The sequence below is a fragment of the Physeter macrocephalus genome, chromosome 6 (genome assembly GCF_002837175.3).
Source record: "Physeter macrocephalus isolate SW-GA chromosome 6, ASM283717v5, whole genome shotgun sequence".
In the NCBI taxonomy this organism is placed as follows: Eukaryota; Metazoa; Chordata; class Mammalia; order Artiodactyla; family Physeteridae; genus Physeter; species Physeter macrocephalus.
In genome coordinates this window covers 48806390-48829188 of record NC_041219.1, presented here as the reverse complement: position 1 = coordinate 48829188, position 22799 = coordinate 48806390, and the positions used below count along the sequence as shown (strand labels likewise).

Here is a 22799-nt window from a genome sequence, read left to right as displayed (position 1 = left end):
TTGCATCCGCCTCCAGAGGAAGCGCTGCTTTTTTTTTTTTTTTTTTTTTTTCCTCCCAAGCAGGAGGAGAGAAAAAAAAAAAAAAAAAAAAAGCTGAGAGCAGCAATTTGCAGGCCTTGGGATGTTTTTCTCCTTGACAGCCCTGGGCCCCGCCTCGCTGGGCCTTCCTCCGGCCAGAGCGGCCACAGCTCGGTCTGCAGCAACCGGCCGGCCCCGTGCACGCGCGGCCTCCCCGCGGAGCTGGGCCGGGAGGGCGGGAGGGAGGCCGGCCGGGCAGGCGGCAGCGATGCCTGGCACTGCGCTGCTTTGTGGCCGCGTCCTCCGCCCGCCGCCCTTCCGCCCGCCCCAGGCCTGCTCCGGGCAGGCCGCACCGCCCGCTGCCCGCCGATCGGCCACCCTGCGCCCCACCCGGGGTACCCTCACCTTCTGGGCCCCGGTCTCCGGGCCTCGGGTCCTGCTGGCGCCCGGGGTGCCCGGCCACGTCCTCGGCGCCGCCGCCGCTCGCCCCACCCGGCTGCCCGCGCTCGGCGGCGAGCCTGGCACGGTGCCAAGCTGCCTGGGAGCCCGGCCCGGGCTGGGGAACTTTCCTGCGAGGGTGTGTGTGGGGAGGGGTGCGGGGTGCGGTGATGCCAGGGGAGGGTGAGGCCCAGATGCCCGGCGGCCGCCCCCCAGCCCCCGGCCGGCCTGCGCGGCCTCCCCCGCCTCCTGTCTCCTGAGTCCCCTAAAGGCACAGACAACACGGGCGGTTTAGTCAAAACAGTCATGTGCAGGAGCCGGCAAACAAACAAAAGCCCTTATTTATTTATTTAGTTCACACACTCGGATACGGAGACGCCTTTTGTGCACATAATTTCACACACACCAGAAAGCGGGTGATGCCACCATGCTCCCCGAAGCCGAGGGCCCGCACGGCCCGCCGGGCCTCGGGAATAATTGCATCGCCTGGCCTGGGCATTTCCATATTTAAATTGGGCAGCAGCCTACGATTAATTAAGAAGGAAAAAGGCAAAAAAGGAAGAAAAATGGTGGGGGTGGGGAGCCGGACGTTCTGGGCAGTGCGAGGTGCCAGGGTGCCCGCGACGGCTTAACTCCTGCCCTGCCAGGCCCAGGCCCGGGAGCAGAGGCGGCTGGGAGGGGACGTGGCCTGCGCCCTCCGTAGAGTCCCCGGCCCTGCGGGGCACACCCTCGGCCCCTTCGTGCCTCGACTACCACCCCAGCTTCAAAGGCTGCCCCAGGAACGTCCTCTACCTCACTTCCTCATTCAGAGTGGCTAGGCTTTGTGCCGGTGCCGGGGAAAGACACCCCAAAGCCCCTGGTGGGGTGCTGGCCCGGAAAGAGCTGCTGCCATCCTGGCTGGGATGGTTGACGCCTTTACCCCACGACACGCGAGCTGTACCGAGGCCCTGCCCCAGGCGAGGCTCCCAGACCCCTCCGCGCTCACGCAAGCCCCCTGCCAAGGGCTGCCCCGTGGCCCTTCCGTCCCCTAGAGCAGCGGCCTGTTCTGGGAACGGGGCAGGAAGTCTTGCCGCCCTTCTGAAAAGAATCAAGAGCTGTGCCTAAGCGAGAGCTGGGCAAGACCACACTCCTGGAAGCAGGTGGTGAGCCCCACGGAGCCCTGGATTTAGGGTCCAGCCATCACCAAGGTTCAGCCCTGCCCCTTGCCAGCTGTATGGCCCTGGGAGAGTTATCTGGCGTCTTGGGCCTCAGTTTGCCCACCTGGAAAATGGGGATGGTAGCAGTGCCCACTGCACCTGCCCCACGGAGTTGAGGGGAGGAAGAGCAGCTCCCGGCTGAGCAGGCAGCTCCTGCCTGAGTTTCCAGAACCTCTGCCCTTGAGGTGGGCAAAGGCTGGAGACAGTGGGGCCTCTGGCAGGCAGTTCCTCGGCCCAGGAACAAATCCACAACAGTCTGGATCCACTGCGCGAGCGGATGACGTTTAGGGCTCGGAGCTGGGAGAGCAGCTGGCTTATCCAGGTGGGGCCAATCTAGTCACATGACTCCTTCCCAGCTATGCTCGGAGAAAGAGACACGCCGCTCTCTCTGAAGATGAAGGAAGGGGCCACGAGCCAAGGAATGTGGGCGCCTCTAGAAGCCGGAAAAGACCGGGAACGGATTCTCCCCGGGAGCCTCCGGAAGAAACCAGCCCTGCCCACACCTAGATTTTAGCCCTGTGAGACATTTCAGATTTCCGACCTCCACAACCTTGACTGTTTGAGCCATTAGCTCAGTGAACTTTGTTATGGCAGCAATAGGAAACTGACAACCCACCCCACCCCACCCCACCCCCAGCTCGCCCAGATGCCTCTGAAGGAGACCCTGGGAATGCGGCCCGCCACCGACATAGTCACTCCACACAAGGTGCTCCTCTGTGGTGGGCTGGGGTCAGCAGACCTCGTCCCTGCCCTCAGGAGCCTTTGGTCAGGCGACCAGATGCCCTACAGAGCCCTCCTCGCCCAAGGGGCTCTAACCTCACCTCTTGACCCACCCACCCCACCCCGCCGTTCTCCTCCCCCCCCTCCCCCTCGCCACCACTTACAGAGCATCGCCCATGAGTAGGCGTCATGATAAACCTTATGTCATTCCACCCCCAGCCTGACAGGCTCAGTGGACGGACGAGGCAGCCTGGACTCCTAGATCCTGTCAGCAGTTTAGTAGGACGAGGGCCCACTTCCTATCTCGTAATCATCAATGTGTCCTTCTCACAGCAGGACAGGCGGAAGGTCCTCGGGCCACTGCCTCTGCCTTGGGCCCAGGGTCCTCATCTTTAAAGAGGGCTGATTATAGCCCTTCACAGGGTGGCTGTGGACGTGGCAGCCGGTGCTGTGTGTGCTCAAAACTGCCCAGTCAAGTCAGCTCTGGGAAGGGTTGGGTTTTTCTCTAAAAGAGTCAAAAGATGCCAGGCAGGTTACTGCCTCAGTACCGTCACTGTGCAGGGGGCCGGGGGCTGCGCCCCTGGCCGAGGTGGAATTTCAGACAACCTCCAAAGGCATCTGGAACCTAAGGGTCTCTCCGAACAGCCTTCAATCCCTTAGGAAATAAGCAGAGATGTGCACACAGACGTTCCCCAAAATGTTGTTCACAACAGGGAAAACCGGAAATAATTGGGAGTAACCTAAGCATCCAATAATAAGGCGTTAGTTGAGACGCTTCATCAATGGAATATTAAACAGTCATTAAAAACCAACTTGCAGAATAGTATCTTCTGACTCAGGGAACGAGCTGTGATAAACTATTCAGCGAAACAAGAAGAAGATAAAATGATACATATAATCAGATGCTAAGATGCTAATTTTGCTTAAAATTATGTTTTTATAGAAGCTAGGTAAGGTGTTCCCACTAGTTATTTCTGAGGGTGGTTTCGCAGGTGATTGAAAACTTTCTTTCTCCTTTCATGAGGATTCAAAATGTTCTAAAATTAGCAGGTAACATCGGTGATGGAAAAAAAAAAATCAATGCAGGAGGAGAGCCATGCTCCTTCCACGGTGCTGCCCGCGGGTCCTCCCCAGCCCTAGGCATGCGGCAGGAACACGTGCAGCGAGCCGGGCCAGCTGGGGCGGGGCTGGGGTTGGGGGGCGGTCTGTGGCCTCTCCGCCACACAGGGCTCCACACTCTGCAAAGTCCTGCATTCAAGCCCTGCATTCACACTTGCTTTAATGCTCTGCTGTCACCATCCTGAAACTCTTAATACTTTTTGAAGAAGCCCCCGCCCCCCCATTTTAATTTTGCACTGGGCTCTGCACTGACGTAGCCATTCCCAGCAAGGAGCCCCGGGCCTCTGGATCCTGGACCTTACTTTCCAGTTTCCTGAGTGCAGCAGCCAGCTTTCTGCAGTCAGTTTGTCTTATTTCCCACTCCGTGACCCCTTCTCTCCTGCTTCTCCTTGCTACACCGGCTGTCTGTGGGCAGAAACGGGGAACGGGGCTCTGTTTCGTAAACACATGCATCCATCACTTGCAGTGCTTTCCCTGGACACTGAAATCAGCACCTCATCAAGTTTTTGGGACCTTCTTACCAGCTGTGTATTTGCCCTGGGAAAACCAGATGCCTCAGACCCAGAACCACTGTTGCAGTCCCGTCCCACATCTGGTCCTACCAGTGAAGGCTCAGGGATACCTAGGAGGCTTCCTCCTACAGCTTCTGCAGAAACACCGCTAGAGACGTGGTAAGCTGCTCGTCCCTGGGGGCATTCAAACAGAGACTACACGGCCGGCAGCAGAAGCACTGCAGGAAACACCTTCTCTGGATGGAAAGTTAGCTCAGAGAGCCTCATCCTGGTGTTATAATTGCACAGGGCGTCCGGCAGCTTCTCAAGGCAGGGCCAACGTCAGATTCACATCTCGACCCCCTGTGCTCAGCATAGGCCTATAAATGCAGGGGAGGGGCTCGGTGATGGTTTCTTTGGGGATAAGAAAAGAAACACAAAAAGTGGGGAGAGGCAAGCAGTTGAGAGTTGACATGAGATTTGAGAAACTCAAGAGCTGCCCCAGAAGCAGGTGCTGCGTTGGAGAAGCCACGGTCCCCCTCGACTACAGTCAAATAGCAGCAGCTAGATTTCCTGAGTGCCTCTGCGAGCGCCACGCTGAGCGTCCACACGGGTATCACAATTCTCCCCCAAGACTCCACTGAATCAGAACTCCTGTGAAGCCCGTTTTATGAGTGAGGAAGTTGAGGCTCAGAGAGTTGAGGTTACTGGCCCAGGGCCACCCAGCTAGCACAAGGCAAGGGTTTTGAGTGCAGACCTGGCTCACAGAAGAGCCAACCCTTCAGTGCAACAATAAGCCCAAGCTTTCCAAACTAGCGGCAGCTCTCCTGCTTGGGATGTGAAGAAAGTTCAAGTTCACTTTCTGCATCCTGCTCCTCCTTCGTTACTCACAGAGCACCTCAGGCACAGCCTGAGTGGACGGAGAGGTTCCCCAGAGGATCTGGGGCCAGGGTAAGTCGGGTACCTTGTTTCAGGGAGATTTTCACTTCAAATCGGCTCAGTTAAGCTTACAGGGCTTACAGAGGCAAGCCAGCTTCAGCTGCCTGAAGGACTCAGCGTGTGGAGGCCAACACCTCCCCGTGATTCCGTCATGATGAGGGGTAAACGAGGTGCAAACTCCCCTCCCTTTCTGCGCCCCAAATCTATAGGGCTTCCTTGTCAGAGCTTGGGCTGGGGCGGGGGTCACTAGGAAACCTGCCTCTCTTTTAACATTAAACAGCTCATGTTGGACTTCCCTGGTGGTCCAATGGTTAAGACTCCGTGCTTCCACTGCAGGGGTGCAGCTTTGATCCCTGGTCGGGGAACCAAGATCCTGCATGCCACGCAAAATTTTAAAAAAATAAATAAATAAAAAACAGCTCACACGGACCCAGGGGTTGCAACCCGGGGGGGGCAACAGGCTGGGTTCAACCAAGGATGTGTTTCCTCTGTCCTGCATTCAGGGTTTTCAAATTCTGGGCATTCTATGCACAAATCTGGATTTCCTTCTCCTGAAGAGGCAGAAGCTCTGGAAGCCTAGGCCTTTCCCCTCTTGGCGGCAACTGGAGGGAGCCGGCAGGAGGCCTCCCCTTAGGGCAGGCCTGGGCTCTCTGTTCCCCCAGTCCCCAAAACTCTCCCCTGCACCCCACCTGACCCCTGTAGGCTGTCTGTTCAGGGCCCCTGCTGGAGCATCCAGGGTACAGAGGGCAGTGACCTGTCCAGCCCCCGGCTGGCCCAGGCCTTCTCCCCCCATGGCCCCCCTGTAGCCTTTCACTGAGGAGGACTTTGGGGTCCAGGTGCCCTGGGGATGGAGGTGAGGTTAGCAATGGCCTCTGGAAGATTGGGAACCTGTCCGTGACTGACAGCAGGCCCAGCCAGGCATTCCCTGCTGTGGCTGGGGGGACCGGGACCGGGACGGGGTGGGGGGGGGCAGTCAAACTCAAGGGGGCCTCCGAGGCCCTGCCACCGCCCACCCCGTAGGCGCCCCCCAGGGATCAGGCCATTCACAGGCGGCCTTGTCTCAGGCAAAGGGAGGAGGAGGGTGCAGAGAAACCGGCCGGAGGGGGTCCTGGGCCTGTGGGCAGAGGCCAGTGGAGGAGCCAGTGTCCCCAGCCCTGCTCCCCAGGCCCTGCCCACAGCTGCCATGCTGTGTCCCTGAAGCTGCCATAGCGGCGTGGCACCGAGGCTGCCTTGGCACAGCTGCCCTGGGCAGAGCAGAGAGGAGGTGGTGGCTAGGGGTGCCCCTGGGGAAGGTCCCCCAGGACGGCCACAGGGAAGCCGCTCAGGCAGCAGGGGAGGAGCAGGAGCCGCCTGAGCCCCCCGGGACCCGCTCGCACGGCAGCGGCCGGGGGCAACTGCGCAGGTGGGCCAGGGCTGCCTCCCCTGAGCTATGGGGGTCGCTCACCCCACAGGCCCTGATCCGCGTGCAGCCCCTGGCAGGCCTGGGCCTGGGGCCTTAACACCTGAAAGCCGGAGTGGCACCAGGACCCCCTCCTTCTTCCCTCCAGCCAAAGCGGGTGGGGGCCGCGCAAGGCCGAAAGGGAGAGAAAACCAGAGCGAGCTTCTTTCCCCTTTAAGAGCCCTGATGGCCGCCGCCCAGACCCAGCGGCCCGGGGACGAAAATGTCGCGAAAGATTCCCTTCCGAACTTCCCGAGTCTTTGTTCGGGAGGAGGCCGGGGCGGGCGGCTTCGCTGGGCGGAGGGCCGCGGGCTGAGCCGTGCGCTCCATGGCGGCCACGGTCACGGCGGCGGCGGCGGCGGCGGCGGCGGCGGCGCCCCCCGCGCTCGCCCCCCGGGGCGCCCCCTCCCGGCCCGAGCCCGGGCCCGGCCCCCGGCCCCGGCCCCCGCCGGCCGCGGGGGGCGCCGAGGGCTAGGGCGGGAGAGCGGGCGCCGCTTACCAGGTCATCCCGGAGTGCCCCGCGGTCCCGCCGGAGTCAAGTTCACGTCCGGCCGGCGGACTGTCCGAGGTCCCGGCGCGGCCGCGCAGGGCGAGGCCGCGAGAGGCCGCCGGCCCGGGTCACGCCGCACGCGGCCCCGCGGCGCCGCTGTCACCCCGGTCCCGCGACCCCAACTTTCCGCACAGTGGCGGAGCTGGAAGTTTCCGGGCTTCGTGGGCGCTGGGCTGGGTTTCTGCAGTGTCGTCTGAGCTTGGCAACAAAGAGGGAAAGCAGGCCGGGAGAGGGGAGGAAAGAAAGAAATACGATGGGGAGAGGCCCGGCTACTGAGAAATCTCCAGGACTTGAAATTCCACCCGAAGCTTTTTTTGGATGTTTTTTCTTAAGTGGTAAACACCACCCGCAGCTCAGGATGGAGCCCCTTCTCTGGTCCCGTGGCTGAGGCACCTTCCTTGGCACCTGCCTGTTTTATAACCCACTCCAAAGCGTCTTGGGCAAATTTTGGGGGTGGGGGGAGTGAGGTGGGCACGAGATGCTTCCTGCAAGGTGGTTGTGACCCCAGGGCAGCTGCAGCAGGCCGGGGCTCGGAGGGGCTCCCTCTTGTCTTGTCCTCCCAGCAAACCGGCTTGGGTCAGCTGCTGCAAGCAGCTCCCCTGTGTTTCTGTCCTGGGAGCGGAGGGACAGCTGGGGACCCCCCCACCCCGTGTCCAGGAGAGGACCTGGGCTCCGTAAAGGGTCGAGGGCCCCGGGCCCCCCTGCCCCCAGCCCGCAGGTGCCGTAAATGTAGGACCCAGTCCTTGCCCTCTAGGCAGCCGTTCTGTGTGTGAGATGGGAAGACTCACAGTAACCTGGAAGCTCAGGCCTCCTCTTCTCGGGAGCTCCCTGGCTGCTGGTACCATTCTCTGCCCTTTTGGCTCTGCTTGGCAGGGTCCCGGGAACGCGTCTGGGCTGGAGGGGGAAGCTGAGTGTCCCCGGGCCTGGGAGCCTTCACAGTGGCCTAGCCCAGTCCCTTCGAGGGCCGTCTGAGCACTGGAACAGGAGCTGAGGGGCCCAAAGCATCAGCTGTCACTCGGCCTTGGGATGCTCCTGCCCTGCCCTGTTCATCAGTTTGTCTGTCCGTCCTTCCCTGCAAGACATATTTATGGAGAAAACAGTCCCAGGCCTGCTGTGCCAGAGCTCTGTGAAAGGCTGGGAGAACGGGGTTGTTTGTTTTTTTGTTTAAAGAAAAATGAGCAAGGGGGCCATGGAGACAGGTTGGGGGTTGGAGTGGGGGGTGGAATATGTTGTCTCTTGTCCTTCCAGGTGCCGGAGAGCTTCTCCCCTCAGTGGATACTTGCCCTGCCAATGATTTCTCAGATGTGGTTCTTTCTGGAGTTGGTCCTGGATGCCCACGTGTAGTTCACAGAAGAGGCTGCGCCTGGGGGCACCTGATGGATGCTGCCCGTCCACCTGGAAACTTCAGAACTTACCAGGGGGCTGAGACCATAGAAGGGGCAGAGGTGGGCAGGTCATCCTGGGGCGGGCTGGCGCAGCGTGTGGAGCGGGTGTTCAGAGCCGCAGATCTTTGTCAGCTTATGTACCTAGGCTGCCAGTTCATCCCCAGGGCTCACAGTTTGCCTCATCTGGGGAAAAACCCACCTGCCAGTGAAGTCCAAGATCCTTTCCCAGAAGGGGTATTTTCACAGGAACCAGCATTTATCCCCCGAACCTAGGCTGGTCAGCCGTGCACACTCCAGCAAAGCACCGAAGATCCATCAGGGCTCAGCGCCAGGGCGCCTCCTGCGGTAGCTACCCCTCGTTGACAAGGAAGCCCCTTGCTCAGAGGCCGGGCCTTTTCCGCGGGAGGGAAGCTGCCTGTTCTGTGCCACGGCATCCTCACTGGGGGACCCCGTTCGTGGGCTGCAATCGCTTTGTATTTCCAGGACTGAAAAATGCACCCAGAACTGCACATCTTCCGGAAGCCTGAACCCACCCGCTTGCTTTCTGATGTGTGGTCGCTGGGGCTCAGTTTGTCCTCAAAGGGGACGTCACCCTAGCTCCATCAAAAACCACCAAGACCTTGTTCGGCCTGGCTTCATGGGAATGTAGCCTGTGCAGTCACCCCATGCTCTATGCTCTGCTGTCTCTGTCTTAAAGTTCTTTTTTTTTTTTAATCAATATTTTTATTTATCAATATAGTTTTTATTCTCAACAATTTACAGTGTTATGTTAATTTCTGCTGTACAGCAAAGTGGTTCAGTTGGACGTATATACTTTTTTTTTTTTTTTTTGTGGTTTGCGGGCCTCTCACTGTTGTGGCCCCTGCCGTTGCAGAGCACAGGCTTCAGACGCGCAGGCCCGGCGGCCATGGCTCACGGGCCCAGCCGCTCCGCGGAACGTGGGATCCTCCCGGACCGGGGCACGAACCCGCATCCCCTGCATCGGCAGGCGGACTCTCCACCACTGCGCCACCAGGGAAGCCCTGCGTTCTTTTTTTAAATATTCTTTTCCATTATGGCTTATCACAGAATATTGAATATAGTTCTCTGTGCTATACAGTAGGATCTTGTTTTTTAAAAAAATTCTTAATCCTCTTTGAACAAGGGGCCCTGCCTTTTTATTTTGCCCTGGGTCCTGGGCCGTTGCCTACTTTGGCTGTTACTAACAGGGTCCTAAATTTAAAAGAAAAAAAAAACACCATCAACCACTGCGCCACCAGGGAAGCCCAACACCATGATTTTTATATTTCTTTTACTAAAGTCTGTTTACAGAAATAATTTCAGATTCTATCTAAACAAGATAAAATATTTGGATAAAAGATCAATGTATTTAGGAAACATGTTCGCCTTGAAGGGGCAGGACGTTGTTATGGTGATAGTACAGCTCTGAGAGTTGGAATCATCGTCGTTCAGCCCCCAGCTCTGCCACGTGGGCACTGGGTACCAACTCAGGGTCTCGGCTCAAGTGTGCACGGGCTGACACTCCCACCTGTGGGGTGTTCTAAGGAGCCAGGATTGTGGGAGAATTTGGCAGAATATCAGATACTTAATAAAAATACTGTGGATTGCCATGTTATATATCATTTGACGTGAAGGCTTAGGTGAAGTTTGACTACTTTTAATGAGTGTATTTTGTCCCTTCTCGTTATAAAAGTAATACAGACTACACAATGTTATAGAAAGTTTGGAGAGATATATACAGAGAGAGAGTTAGAGAGAAAGAGAAAGTAAGCATGTCCCTCTTAATCCAAAGCCACCTTTGGCCACTCACATTACAGTTTATTTCTTTATATAAAGAGACATACAAATACATTTCATTTAAAAAACTTTTTCTTGGGCTTCCCTGGTGGCGCAGTGGTAGAGAATCCGCCTGCCAATGCAAGGGACACGGGTTCGAGCCCTGGTCCGGGAAGATCCCACATGCCGCGGAGCAACTAGGCCTGTGGGCCACAGCTACTGAGCTTGTGCTCTAGAGCCCGTGAGCCACAACTGCTGAGCCTGCGTGCCGCAACTACTGAAGCCTGCGCACCTAGAGCCCGTGCTCCACAGCGAGAGAAGCCACCGCAATGAGAAGCCCACGCACTGCAACGAAGAGTAGCCCCCACTTGCCGCAACTAGAGAAAGCCCGCCCGCAGCAATGAAGACCCAACGCAGCCAAAAATAAATAAATAAAATAAATAAATTAAAAAAAAAAAAAGAGCAGTGAGTTTAAAAAAAAAAACAACTTTTTCTTTGACCCCATGGACATTTAAAAATGGGAACCCTGGTGAGGCCCTGCAGGAGGATCCAAGCAGAACTAATGGGCCCTACATTGTGAACTCAATCCAGGCTGACCACAGTTCAGAGCAGCTTCACACACAGGTATAAACCCCGTCTCCGCCGCCACCTGCTCCCAAGGACCATAAATTGTGACATTTACAGTTACAAAAGCGCCAGGTGATAACAACTCTACATCACAAAATGTCCTTAACCTGCTGCTGCCTCATCTTTCCCATTTGTGACTTAGTTAAAAAAATATTATTTTAACAGTTTCGGGTTCTTATTTTTAAGTTATTTTTTAATTTCTGCTCAGTCAGGCAGGGGAAAGAAACCCAATCAATCAGGTCTCCTCCTCGGCACCTTTGTGAGGCCAGCTGGTTGGAGGGAAGGGGCCTGATGGGGGAGGGGGGGGTCCCAGCAGCTCTAAACACAGGCAGAGCCCTGTTCTCAGAGAAACTCATGTTTAACCGCTAAGCCCAGCTGACGGGTCCACCGAACGAGCGGTAGATTATACATTGTACAATAACCCGGAGCAGACAACAGGCACAGGAAAAACACAGCCCCTGACCCCCAAACCCATGCTGCATTAATGAGCTATTTGGGACCCAGAAGCTCCTGGGAACTGAAGTTTGAAGGCAGTGAGAATCCAGGTGTGAGGTCAAGTCTGAGCTGCCCGGGGCTGCCGGCCAGGTGACTCTGGGCAAGTCATTTCTCCACTCAGTTTCCCCCAGTTTGGAGGGAGTGGTAGTGATAAACAATAGCCCCAACCTCCCAGGGCCGCAGGGACAGGAGACGTGCTACAGCTCAGTCACTGGCACCGGGCGTGCCACCCCCTTGCCCCTGTCAGTCCCTGCAGGTCTCACCGAGGAGGGCCTTGTGCAGCAGGGAAAGTGGCACGGGGGCAGAGACCAGAACCCCCGCCCACCCTCGCCAGCAGGGGAGACCGGCATGTCCAGGAGGGGACCTTGGAGCCACAGGGTCCTGTCACTCCAAACAGGAGGGTCTGGCTTCCCAGCCACCCAAGCAAGCCCAGGGACCACACTTCCCCCTGCATCCGTAGTGCCCAGTGGGCATGGCAGCCCTCAACAATAACGCAGCACAGAAACTGGGCCAAAGGACCGCGGCAGGGAGCTCCACCCTCACACGCCCATCATCCGCTACTGCCTTCCAGGCAGTTCCCTTTCGCTGGACCCGGGCATCGTCGTTGTTCTGTCCCAGAGCCCAGTCCCGCGTCCCTGGCCTGCTACGGCTGGAAGAGAGGAAAGGAGATCTGTTTGTCTTGATTCAATTTGTTTATAAAAAGGGAAGTGTTTGTCATAGAAAATTTGGAAATATAGAAAAGCACACAAAAGAAAACAAAAATTACCCATAATTACCAGGTACATTTTGTTGAAAGTCATTCTGGTATATTTCCAAACCATAGATGTATATGTACTCTGTGTGTGTGATCACACTATAGGTTATTTCTGAATCTTTTTGTTTAATATGTTTTGAGCATTTTATGTCATTAAATTTCATTCTTTCCAGGATCTGAAAAATAAAATCTAAATACCATTAATTTTAAAAATCAACTTTATTGAGGTATAACTTCCATGCAATAAGATCCCTTTCACTTTACTGTTCAATGAGTTTTGACAAATGTATTCAGCCCTGGGACCACCAGTATAATCAAGAAAGAAAATACCATCACCACAAAATGTCCTCTGGCAGGCAGTCTTCTGAATCCTACCACTATAGATGTTTTACCTTTATTTAACATAAATGGGGTCACAGAGTGTGGACTCGCACAGCATAGGTGACATTCATCTATGTCTATCGATATGTCCATCAACAGCTCACTCCTGTTTATTGTTTTATATTATCCCATTGTACACCTATCACGGATTGTTTACCTGTGGGTGGACAATGGAGTTGTTTCTGATGTCTTGGCTATTGTGAATAGATCTTGTGAACGCTAATTTTGTTTTTTTAACAACGTCACTGGCACAGGTTAAGTACCCATCATGTGGGCATGGCCTGTGTATTTCTTGCCTGGAGCACACTCCCGAGAGCTGTGCAGTAGTCCATCCTATAATTTTTGCCACTATTGTTGGACAGGTAGTTTCTTTAAAGCTTTTGCTACTGTAAATAATGCTGCTGGGGGAATTCCCTGGTGGTCCAGTGATTAGGACTCCGAGCTTCCACTGCAGGGGGCATGGGTTCAACCCCTGGTGGGGGAACGAAGATCCCTCAAGCCGAGAGGTGCGGGGAAAAAAAAAAAAAAATGCCGCTGGAACATCTTTATAGTGACTGTTACATGTGTGGCTATGCTGCTTTCCTGAAGATAAATTCCCAGAAGCAGGAGTGTCAGGTCAAATGGTGTCCATGTTTTTAAGGCCCTTTGCCACACAAGGTCAGGACTTTTAGGCACGTTCATATCCATTTCCCCCCCATTTACTTCTCATATTAAGGACAGGCATCACTATCCCCATTGTTCAGATGGGAAAACTGAGGACTGGAGAGATGAAATGATCAGCCAGAGGCCATGGAGCTGCTTAAGTACAGAGCTGGGAGGAAACCCCAATCTCTGAGCCCTGTACTCTTCCAGGACCACTTCCTGCCTCACTCTCACGCATCTGCCTGTGTCAGAAATGCTTGGAATTTTCCCACAAAGATTTCCATGAAAATCAAATTGTGAGCTGAGAGATGAAAGGCAGCCTCGTGTTAATTAGTCTGGCTTTGGTCTGGTTCGTCCACCGAGCCTGGCTGTGTGTGACTATCTCCATTTTCATACACCCGCACGTTGGCACTCTCACACCCACCAACACCGGTGGTGGCCAGTCCAGACGATGGGTCTAGCTTCTCCTTCCAAACTGCCTTCGGAGCTGGGAGCCACAGGTTTCCTGACTTTGCAGTCGTGGCACATTCTGGCACTGGACAGGGGGCCCTGGCTTGGCTTCCGTACATCTTCTCGGCCAACTTGGCCCAAAGGACATCTGGTTATTTCCCAAAATCAAATCTCCCCTGAGGACAAAGATCAGGCTGCTGGGGTGATTCGAAAGAATGATCCGTTCCTGAGATGACTGCTTCCAAAGAGGTGTCGCAGCTAGTCTGGGGGTAGCTGAGCCCTGGCGCTCATCCAGTGCCCGGAGGATGTGGAGGTGCTCTGTGAAGTACGGGAATCCTGGGTATTTGCAGAGGGTTCTCAGGCCACTCTGGGGGTTGTGGAAACAGCTCACCATCAAAACTGAGACATAGCTTGACTTCTTTCACTTATTAATTGGTTTTGTGTCTGACAGGGCTATACTCATTATCTTATTGAATCCTCAACAACCAAATATTATCCCTATTTTACAGATGAGAAAACTAAGGCTCAGAGAGGTTAAGAAATTTGTTTGAGGTCACATAGCAGTCCGTACTCAGTCTCAGTGTGCCTACTCTTTGCAGACATCAGGCCCCAGTCTCTCTTCTGAGTTAGAGAGGTCTCTGCCCCTGTGTGCGGCTAGTAGGCCCCAAGAAACGCATGTTCATCTGAAGAACCCAAGCAGAACCCAAGATGATTCTCGAGTGCTTGGAAGATACAAACGGTCCAGACTCCTCCTCCCCCCACCGCAATCCTGGTCAGGTTCCTGAGGGGCTTCCTTCCTGAGACCGCACCCTAGGCCGACCCCATTGCTGAGTGGATCCATTAACACCCCTTTTAAGAATGTGGGTGTTGTGCCGAGTTGGGGCAAAAAATAATCACCTCCTGTCAGCCCTGGGTCTGAGGCCTCCCTGCTCTTGAAGCAAGGAGGCCTAAGAAGGCCTTTGTCCACGGGAGAAGAAACCAGGAAAGGAAGAGACCATTCTCTCAGAAAACATGTGTTTTCTGTTTACAGAGGGGCCTGTCCAGTTCCCATGCTTTGTTCTTTAATATGGAGCCAAAAAAAAAAAAAAATCAAATGTGCAGCTTCCTCTCTGAGGTACATTTGGAGGCTGGAAAATCTGGATTGCTGCGGGCGCGTTGTGTTGGGCTTCGAGCTGGCCCGGGCTGGGGCCTCATGTCCTATCTGCTGCCAATGTCCAGCATCACGTGGCCTTCGTATACCAACCCAGAAGGCCACGCGGAAAACAAAATGGCCCCTCGGTGTCTCCCAGGAACCCGGTGGGTGCAGACGCGAGAGGCAGGCAGCCTTGGTGTAGCTGGGGGTTTGGCTTCTTCAACACTGAGTCTGTATGTGCGTGTGAATATCCTGGAGCGCCCTCACTCACACTTCCTGAACTTGCGCCACTGGCATGGCTGACCTGGTCCAACAAACCCACCATCCTGGAACCACCTGATTTTTCACACCCTCTTCTCAGCTGCTGGACAGAGCGTGTCCTCCCCGATACCTGAGGCAAAGAGACCCCGTGTAACAGGTGGGTGTTAACTTGGACGCAATCTCCGGGCTCCTGGGACAAAGCTCGTGGGTGCCGGGCACCTTCACCGTGGGTAGAGGGGCTTAGCTCTGGGTGGAGGGTCTTCCTGTTGGGGATGAGGCAGCAGTGAGCTAACGAGCTGGCAGCCAGCTGTGCCCACTGTGAGGAAACTATCACAGGAGTCAGGTTAGCACAAAGCGTCCAAGTGTGAGTTCCACAATCGGGGATCTGGGCCCCAATGCAGGCTGTGCCCCTTCTGCTGAGAGGCCTTAGACAAGCCTCCTCTCTGATCTCAGCCCCTCATCTGTGAAAGGTGACTGCTTACTAGCACTTAATGGAACCGCTATGAGGAGTAATGAGATGCTACAAAGGCACAGGGCCCAGGCCTGCCTGGCACTGGTTTTCAGTAACTGGCAGCTGCTATTATGACCGCTGGGCCTTCCATCCTTGCAATGGCACTGCAAACTCAGCCTCGGCTGACACAGCTTAGGCCCGAGTCACGACCAGCACGAGGGAGGGCGCTACAACCCCTGACGCGGAGCAGAGCCCGGAGGGGGCAGGAGTAAGTCGCCTTGCTGGGCCGGGCCTGCTAACTGCAGACACCGTAGTCTGCGTCCTGCCTAATTGCGCTGCGTCCCGGGCAGCCGCTCGGAAGGGCCGGTCGGGGCCGGCGCGCTTTGATCCACCCGCTGCGCCAGTCCCAGGGGCCCCGTCGGCCCCCCCCCCCAGCTTTGATCTCTGCCCCCTGCTGTGCGGCATCCACTGCGGCCTCCGCGACCCGCGCACCTGGGGGCAGGAAAGAGGTGGACAGAAGGAAGTGCGCGCGGGGGCTCCTCGGGGAACCGCGCCCTTCCAAGGCGAGGCCTGGCGGCCTTGGCCTTGCCGGCCTTGGCCTTGCCGGCCGCCCGCCCTTCCGTCCCGCTCCGGAAGCCAGAACATGCGCAACGGGCGGCGCGGACGCAGCGTGGCGGGAGGGGCGTGGCCTTACGTCCCCGGGGGCGGGGTCTCTGCGCGGACTCCGGAAGCCCGGGCTAGGGCGCAGCCCGCTGGCGTTATGAACCAACGCAGCGGCGCGGCCGAGGGGGCGGGGCGGGATCTGGGGGCGCGGTCTCCACGCTGCTGGGGGCGTGGCTTCTGCGCGGCGGTCGCCGAACACCGGGGGCGGCCGGCGGTGCGGACTTAACGTCGCAGTCAGGCGGCCGAGGCGTGGGCGGGGCCTCGTGCGGCAGGGGGCGGGGCCCGGGCGGGGCCTCCTTTCTGCTGCGGCGCTTGTGGCTCAGTTTACGCGTCCCGCCTACTGCCTTTGGCCCGGCTTTTGGTCTCGTAACCGAAATATTTGAGCTGTTCCATCTAATTCAGATTTTCATTTACTTGAGAATTTCATTTTTAAAAGATTAACAATTTTCCCTTTTTTCCCCCTTCCCTAAGCAGATAACAAAGCAACCAGACAGTAGGGAATTTGGAAAACCTAGGAGAATACAAATAAAAATGCAAATAAAAATGAGAAATCTCAGAAGCTCACAGCGCCTACCAGGGCGGCTGAGGGTTCCGCGTGGGGCTCTGGTCTCGAGTCCTTTTTTTTTTCTTGTAAATATATAGATTTTCACATAATCGGGGTAACACTGTACATACACTTGTGGATGCCTTAAAAATAACTGACTTTTTTTTTAAACTGTAAAGCCACACGTTTATTGCAGAAATTTGGAAAATTGAAAAAATACAAAGAAGAAAATAAAAATAACCTGAGATTCCACCACACGAGATCACCAGTATTAACATACTGGCATTTTTCCTGCCTCTTTACAGAATTACACATATGCTTGAAACAAAATTGGGATCTCACTGTAAATATTGTTTTTCAACTTTATCCTTTCATGCATAGCTAATTATAAATGTCCCCACATCGTGGAGTGTTCATCTCCAATGTTACTTGTAATCTCAGAGCACTGTGTAGGCTGACCCATGTTTTATTTAACCTATATACCATGATTAGACATTAATCCTTGCTTCCTCCTTCTTTTATGATGAACATCCTTGTAGCTAAATCTTTGTGCATGTTCACAAAAATTCCTGATGACAAATCCCTAGATGTGGAATTGCTGAGTCAAAGAATATAATCACTACCGCTTCTTGTATCCCTCTTTTTTCTTTACGTGTTTTCCAAATTTAAAAAATAATAAACTAATGTTTTAACAAGTGATATGACCCAAGAATACTGTATATGCAAAAAATGATCGCCCATATCTAAGATATATAAAGAGCTCCTACAGCTCAACAACAACAAACCTGATTAAAAAGCAGGCAAAGGACTTAGACATTTCTGCAAAGGTGATACACAAATGGCCAATAAACACATGAAAAGATGCCCAACATCACTAATCATTAGGGAAATGCAAATCAAAACCACAATGAAATACCACCTCACACATATTAAGATAGCTATTATTAAAATAATCATAATAACAGGCATGGGCGAGGATGTAAAGAAAATGGGACCCTTGTGCATTGCTAGTGGGAATGTGAAATGGTGCAGCTGCTGTGGAAAACCGTATGGCAGTTCCTCAAAAAATTAAACATAGAATTGCCATAGGACCCAACAATTCCACTCCTAGGTATATACCCCAAAGAAGTGAAAGCAGGGACTCTAGCAGATAGTACACATCCGTGTTCATAGTAGCATTATTCACAATAGACAAAAGGTGGAAACAACCCAAATGTCCACCAACAAATGAATGGATAAACAAAATGTTGTCTGTACATACAATGGAATATTATTCAGCCTTAAAAAGGAATGAACTTCTGACACATGCTGCAACACGGATGAAGCCTGAGAACATAGCCTAAGCGAAATAAGCCAGACACAAAAGTACAAATACTGTATGATCCCACTCTACGAGGCACCTAGAGCAGTCAAATTCCTAGAGACAGAAAGTAGAACTGTGGTTACCAGGGGCTGGTGGGGAGGGAAGAATGGCGAGTTATTATTTAATAGGTAGAGAGTTTCTGTTTGGGATGATGAGAAGTTCTGGAGATGGACAGTAGTGATGGTTGCACAACAGATGTGAATACTTAAAGACACTGAAATGGTAAATGGTAAATTTTATGTATATTTTATTACACACACACACACACACACACACACACACACAAAAGACATTTCTTGGGGGGAAAAAGATCTCTCCCAGATTCTGGTTCTAAGATGTCTGGGTGGGGCATGGCCTGCACACATCACAAGCTCCTGGTGGGTGACCCTGCCCAGGTGGTCAGGACAGCCCTTCTGGGGAGCTCTGTTCTAGGGAAGCAGGGGCCAAGCCCAGCCTTACACATCCAGCATTTTCTGTAATAATTTCCAAGCTGAGAGAGAGAAACCTGCTTTGGGAAAGTAGTGAGTCACTGTGGATCTTTATCTGAACTTGGTGTTTTCTTTCTGGGCCATTGAAACACACACACACACATACACACACACACACATACACACAAGTCTCTTTGTCTTGATTGTAAATATAATAAACATTTATTGTCATCAACAAACACAGAAGAGCACCCATGAGGAAATAACAAATACATAGAATCCCACCTCCAAGAAACCACAGTTGACATTCGAGTATATATTTGACCAGTCTTTCTTCTCTAGTCATAATACGTACCTAAAATCATTGTGGTGATACATCATGTTTTATAATCTGCACTTCTGCTAATACACAGTGAACAATTCACTTTGTCTTTAAATGTGTTTCTATAGCCCACTTTTTAATGTTTGCAGAATAGTCCGTTGTGCAGACGTCCCCTGTATATAACTTCTGTACCCAGTTCACTGTTTGGCTGTCTAGGTGATTTACAAATGTGCTGTGACGAACATCTTCCCTGCACATCTTTAATAATTCCCAAGTTCTAAATTCCTTTTTTTTTTTTGAGCCTGAGCTGTGTTTTCTTTTTTTTACTTTATTTTTTTTTAAATTGAAGTATAGTTGATTTAATGTTGTGTTAATTACTGCTGTACAGCAAGGTGATTCAGCTGTCTATCTACATTCCTTTTTTATATTCTTTTCCATTATGATTTATCATAGGATATTTAACATAGTTCTCTGTGTTATGCAGTAGGACCCTGTTGTTTATCCACCAAGCTCTAAATTCTAATAATTTAGGTACTCCTAGGAGAAGAATTGTCACTTCACAGAGGATTTGCTTTTTAAAGGCTCTTGAATATATTGCCAGTTGGCCCTCCAGGAAGGATGAACAGGTTATTCTAGCACCAGGAGCACGTGAGTATTTGTGGGCGTGTATTTTACGTAGAGATATCTTAGTTCTACCTGGCGGGGGATCTGTCACAGCAGGAACATCACAGCTCCAGGAGTGGGGAATCACTGTGAACCCCTGTCTCTTGCTTTTGCTGAACAATCCCTAGGAGTCAGCCTCTGGGGAACCGGGCTCTGAGCACTGCTGGGGCAGCGGCCCTGAACCCATGGCACCTGCAAGGTTAGACTCCTACTTGCCCCTAGAGGCCACTGAGTACTTTTCACTGCTGGCTTGCTGGCGCTGTCAGGACCACCTGGACCCAGGTGTGGGGTGTGGGAGGGGCTCCAACTCCCCAGCTGGCTCACCTGGCTCTTCACTGCGGCTCGGAAGATGGCATCCTCCACTGTAGGGCCGACAGTCCTGGACACATGCCTGGTATGAAGCAGGACTCCTGTACTAAGTGGTCACCACCAGGAAACCGGACCCCCAGCCCTGCAGCCTCCCTCCATCAGGCCCCCATCACGGCAGCACAGGGTGTCTTGTACAACCCTTGGGTGGTCACTGCTGTCAGCCCAGTCGTGCCAGGGCTCAGCCCAAGACCCACGGCTGGCCTGGGGCATGCCCTCCACATCTGTCCACCCCAGTTACAAGCAAGGCCACCTGGGACACTAGAGATACAGGTCCTGGCCATCCTTCCTCCGAGGCCCTGTCATCAGCCCATCCTCCCCTCCCCAGGGCCACAACCTTCCCTCATCTGGACAGTCACCGCTTCACTGCTGCTGCCTGCCAGTGCAGCTGCCAGAGGGGCTCCTCAAACACACAGCTCCTGTCCCCCCTTCTTAAGCAGGTGGTCCCCTGCTTCCCTCTCCCACCCCACCTCCCACCCTTTCCCCAACACCGCCTCCCCCCTTCTCCCGCCAGAGAGAACTGCCTGCCTCTTCTCTCAAGCTGTTCCCTCTGAAAGGGATGTTCTTCCCACGCATGTTGCCTTTCCAGCCCCTCCTCCCCTACTCCTACCGTGAATAACAACAGCAGCTGACTTTATTGGTTATTGAGCATGCACTGCGGACGAGGCGCAGCTCAGCTGCCACCCCCTCCAGGAAGCCTTCTGGGGTGGATCCCGGGCTAGGACACGCCACTTCAGCAGTGCGTGGGTCTTCTGGCCTTTGGTAACAAGCTCCACATCCCTGCCTTGGAGCCCCACGAGGCTGTGAGTATTCAGAGAACAAGGACGTGAGCCTTCGCTGCCCTCAGCGCCCAGCCCAGGGCCTGTCCCAGCTATCAAGTCACATCCTGTTTGGGGCAGCAAGTCCAGGACACCACGGTGGGTAAAAGCAAGCAGCCGAGCGCTCATACGCTGAGCAGCACTGGTCAGAAATGAATTCAGACCATCTAGTTTCAAACACACAACCATCTGGAAACACGAAAGCGTGATATTTGTTCTTGACAGAGGGATAAAAGGAAATGGAAAGAAGATCACGAGTTCACGTCACCTAAGAGAGCAATGGTTTTTCCAGCGTAACCCTGCTGTGCGACCTTGGGGCAAGAGTTGGCCCTCTCTGGGCCTCAGCCCTCAGTGACCACCCCAGGCCTCCCAGCTCTGAGACTGGGTGCAGGATTTCTTTCTTACTTTCTTTATTTTTTTAAATAAAGTTATTTATTTCATTTATTTATTTTTGGCTGCGTTGGGTCTTCATTGCTGCACGCAGGCTCTCTATAGTTGCGGCGAGCGGGGGCTACTCTTCGTTGCGGTGAGTGGGCTTCTCATTGCGGTGGCTTCTCTTGTTGCAGAGCATGGGCTCTAGGCGCACAGGCTTCCGTAGTTGTGGCACACGGGCTCAGTAGTTGTGGCTCACGGGCTTAGTCGCTCCACGGCATGTGGGATCTTCCTGGACCCGGGCTCGAACCCGTGTCCCCTGCATTGGCAGGCGTATTCTTAATCACTGTGCCACCAGGGAAGCCCGGGTGCAGGATTTCAATGGTAATTACTGTTGGTGACCACCCTGCAATCAGCAAAAGGTCCACGGTGCAGCCTGCCCCTGGAAGTGAGGATGAGTCTCCTTCTAGAATGTTCCACAAGGTTCAGTGCCTCTACTTCACTTGAAGTGGCCCTGCCCTACCCTCCCCCTCGAGTGGAGCCCCCCTGGCCTGTAGCAGGCCTTCTGCAGGCCACCCCTGGGGACCCTCTTCATGGTTCAGCTCTTCGCCCTGACTGACCCAGTACGCTGGGTGTGTTTCTGAGGGCTGCCAGGTTAGAGGAACCCAGCAGAGTCAGGGGACCATCAGGAGACCCACCCGGTCCAACGGGGTCAAGAAAGCAGTGGTCCAGAGAGGAGAAAATGCCACAAGGAGGACCCACCTCGGTGAGGGCTCAGCCATGACCAGGGCTGCAGGTAGTGTTCAGGTGAAATGACAAATATGATGATGATGTGACAAGTTATTCATAATGCCACGTTTGATCAGCATGAAGAGATGGACTTTATCTTGAGATTGACTTCCTATTTTTTGTGGTTGTTCAAAAATATCCTTTCCGAGGGCTTCCCTGGCGGCGCAGTGGTTGAGAGTCCGCCTGCCGATGCAGGGGACGCGGGTTCGTGCCCCGGTCCGGGAGGATCCCACATTCCGCGGAGCGGCTGGGCCCGTGAGCCACGGCCGCTGAGCCTGCGCGTCCGGAGCCTGTGCTCCGTAACGGGAGAGGCCGCAACAGTGAGAGGCCCGCGTAACCGCAAAAAACAAACAAAAAACAAACAAAAATATCCTTTCCGAAAAGGGAATTATAATTAGTTATTCTTCTAAAGGTCCCAACATGGAAAAATAGAAAGTTGGCGATCTCCAGTAGAACTGCAATATTTCCTTTGAAATCTGACCGGTCTGTGAGTTCCAGATGTCTGAGAACCCCTTTCTACATGCTCCCTGTTGAGGCCACCGGGGAGGGTTGCCACTCTGTGTTGAAAGCCTGCAGCGGCCCTCTACTCCTTCAGGTTTGGAGCCAGATTCCTTAATGTGCTATGGAAAGTCTAGGAAGGCGGGAGACAGGAGGAGGGAAGGAGGAAAGCAAAGGTCAGTGGCAGCTTTCTGGAGGAAGTGGTAACTGAACCAAACCTTACAGGCTGAGCCAGTTGGCAAGGGGTAGATGGAGAAGGGCGGGCAGGAGGCTAGAGAGGAACTTCCAGGCCTCTGGGAAGTATCACATCCTGGTTGAAAATAGCCACGAGTGGGATCGGCTGGGCAGGGACGGGGTTAGGGAAGCTGGAGAGTCCAACAACAGGGTCCCGAGGCATGCTCAGAGCAGCGAGGAAAATATAACCCTGCCCACTTCACAGGCTTAGAGAGAAGGAGGGAGCCACCCAGGGCACCTGGATCTATCTGACTCCCAGGGCCAGACTCTCCACCACCTGAGGGCCTGACTGGGACCGGGAGTCCCCTCTCTGGTGCCCCATGCCAGCACCCCACCCAGTCCCTCCTTCCTGGGCCTGCGCCTGGCTGGGGCCGACTGGCTACGAGGCTCAGCTCCCCCCAGGCTGCTGATGCCACGGAAATGCTTCCAGAACATGATGTCTCCCAACCTGCAGGCCTCCGCTAGCGCCCTGAGGA

At 54.1% G+C, this 22799-nt stretch overlaps 1 long non-coding RNA gene across 1 annotated transcript; it reads left to right on the top strand.

Moving 5' to 3' along the window:
* Positions 1 to 12299: 12299 nt before the first annotated feature.
* LOC114486449 (uncharacterized) lies at positions 12300 to 20878 on the top strand. Its single transcript, XR_003680176.2, has 2 exons — positions 12300 to 14969; positions 19115 to 20878. It is a non-coding gene; the product is annotated as an uncharacterized lncRNA (long non-coding RNA).
* The last annotated feature ends 1921 nt before the right edge of the window (positions 20879 to 22799 follow it).